We start from the raw sequence: 3,023 nt of genomic DNA, 5'->3' as shown, positions 1-3,023 counted from the left end.
AAACTGCTTATTATAGCCATTTGGGGTCTCCTTCTAGTCACTCACCATGAGGGGATGATTGAAGGTCGACACTGATGGGCTGGAAAATAAACCTCTTGAGTGTGTAAAAAAAAAAAAAAGTTTCCATTCACTCAGTTTACTGTCAACTTAGTATTTTCGTTACCATGCAGTACACAATATTAAACACCCCTGGGAACCCCGAAGCCCTTCATTTAGAGTCTTAACTTTCACATTCGCATACACCGTGTTTGGATAAAGGGAAACTGGAACCATCCTACATACCTGATACATGACTCCAAGTATAATGAATGGTATTCAGATTGGAATGCCAGGTGTGCTGTTTAATAAAAAAAAAACAACCCATAAGTGATATAATAAGTAATCAGAACTTAAAATTTTAGAAGATATTTTGGGTCTAGGTGTTTTGCCTCAATGTTTTCCTGAACCACGTGTATGTAGTGCCTACTGAAGCAAAAAGGGCATCGACTCCCCTAAGACTGGAAGCAGATGGCTGTGAGCCAGCATGTGGATGCTGGGAATTGAACCTGGCTGGGTTCTATGGAAGAGCAACCAGTGCTCTTAACCACTAAGCTATCTCTCCAGCCAAGGGTTTGGAATTCTTAACAAAATCAAAATTATAGATTTTAAGAAACATAATTTGGGTGGTCTCAGTACGGTTTTAATTACCCAAATATAGTTTTATTAAATATAGGAATATGCTAAATGAATATTCTTTAGCTCCTCTAAAGAATTACTGTGTTTACTCAGAAAATACTACTAAAACAAATTTGGGCTGTAGAGATAGCTCAGCAGTTAAAAACATTTGTTGTGACACAAAGCTCAGACGCGAAGAAAATGGCGGCAGGGGTCGAAGCGGTAACTGAAATGGCAGCGACAGAGCCCAAAATGGAGGAAGAGAGAGGTGCGCCCTGCAGGCTGAGCGGCAATGGAGCTCCGGCCCCGAAGGGTGAAGAACGACCTACTCAGAATGAGAAGAGGAAGGAGAAAAACATAAAAAGAGGAGGCAATCTCTTTGATCTGTATGCCAACCCAACTAAAAGATACAAAGCCTTCATTACAAATATACCTTTTGATGTGAAATGGCAGTCACTTAAAGACCTGGCTAAAGAAAAAGTTGGTGAGGTAACATACATGGAGCTCTTAATGGACGCTGAAGGAAAGTCAAGGGGATGTGCTGTTGTTGAGTTCAAGATGGAGGAGAGCATGAAGAAAGCTGTCGAAGTCCTAAACAAGCATAAGTGGAAGGCCACTGAAAGTCGAAGAAGATCCTGATGGTGAACATGCAAGGAGAGCAATGCAAAAGGTGATGGCGACGAAGGCTGGGATGGGTATGGGACCAGGTGGCCCAGGAATGATTAATATCCCACCCAGTAGCCTGAATAATCTTAACATCTCAAATGAGACTATCCATGCATTACAGGCTGGACGACTTGGAAGCACAGTATTTGTAGCACTCTGGATTATAAAGTTGGCTGAAGAAATTGAAAGAAGTATTTAGTATGGCTGGTGCGGTGGTCCGAGCAGACATTCTGGAAGATAAAGATGGGAAAAGTCATGGACTAGGCACTGTGACTTTTGAACAGTCCACTGAAGCTGTGCAAGCTTTATTTATGTTTAATGGCCAATTGCTGTTTGATAGACCGATGCACGTCAAGATGGATGAGAGGGCTTTACCAAAGGGAGACTTTTTTCCTCCTGAACGCCCACAGCAACTTCCCCATGGACTTGGTGGTATCGGTATGGGGTTAGGACCTGGAGGCAGCCTATTGATGCCAACCACCTGAACAAAGGCATTGGAATTGGAAATCTAGGGATGGGAATGGAAGGCATAGGATTTGGAATAATACTGGAGGCATGGAAGGACCCTTTGGTGGTGGTATGGAAAACATGGGGCGATTTGGATCCGGGATGAACATGGGCCGGATAAATGAAATCCTAAGTAATGCACTGAAGAGAGGAGAGATCATTGCAAAGCAAGGAGGAGGTAGAGCTGGAGGTAGTGTCCCTGGAATCGAAAGGATGGGCCCTGGCATTGACCGCATTAGCGGTGCTGGCATGGAGCACATGGGTGCAGGCTTAGGCCATGGCATGGATCGAGTGGGCTCTGAGATTGAGCGTATGAGCCTGGTCATGGACCGCATGAGCTCAATTGAGCGCATGGGCTCCGGCATCGAGTGCATGGGTCCACTAAGCCTTGACCACATGGCCTCCAGTATTGAGCGCATGGACCAGACCATGCAGCGCATTGGTTCTAGTGTGGAGCGCATGGGTGCCTATATGGGCTTCAGTCTGGAGCGCATAGTCGCACCCATTGACCGTGTGGACCAAACCATTGAGCGCATGGGCTCTGGTGTAGAGCGCATGGATCCTGCCATTGAGCGAATGGGCCTAAGCATGGATCAAATGGTGCCCACAGGCATGGGGTCTGGCCTGGAGCACATGGGTCCTATAATGGATCGTATGGCCACCGGTCTGGAGCGCATGGGCACCAACAACTTGGATCTCATAGTCCTTGAGCGCATGGGAGCCAACAATCTTGAGCGCATGGGCCTGGAACAAATGGGCGCCAACAGCCTGGAGCGTATGGGCCCTGTCATGGGCCCAGCATTGGGCGCTGGCATTGAGTGAATGGGCCTGTCCATGGGTGGCGCCGGCGGTGCTAGTTTTGACCTAGCCATTGAGTTGGAGCGGGGCAACTTTGCAGGAAGTTTCGCAGGTTTCTCTGGCGGAGCTGGAAGCCATGCACCTGGAGTAACCAGGAAGGCCTGCCAGATATTTGTGAGAAAATTCCCATTTGATTTTACATGGAAGATGCTAAAGGACAAATTCAATGAATGTGGCCACGTGCTGTACACCGACATCAAGATGGAGAACGGAAAGTCCAAGGGGTACAGTGTGTTAAGTTTGAGTCTCCAGAGGTGGCTGAGAGAGCCTGCCGGATGATGAATGGCATGAAGCTGAGTGGCCGAGAGATTGATGTTTGAATTGATAGAAACGCTTAA

At 46.9% G+C, this 3,023-nt stretch overlaps 1 pseudogene; it reads left to right on the top strand.

The window, feature by feature from the left end:
* The first annotated feature begins 849 nt into the window (after positions 1–849).
* Positions 850–3,023, top strand: Hnrnpm-ps1 (heterogeneous nuclear ribonucleoprotein M, pseudogene 1; annotated as a pseudogene).

Source organism: Rattus norvegicus, chromosome 2 (assembly GCF_021556685.1).
Source record: "Rattus norvegicus strain SHRSP/BbbUtx chromosome 2, alternate assembly SHRSP_T2T, whole genome shotgun sequence".
NCBI classification, from domain to species: Eukaryota; Metazoa; Chordata; class Mammalia; order Rodentia; family Muridae; genus Rattus; species Rattus norvegicus.
The sequence above is the reverse complement of the archived record's forward strand: the minus strand, read 5'-3'. Positions and strand labels throughout refer to the sequence as shown.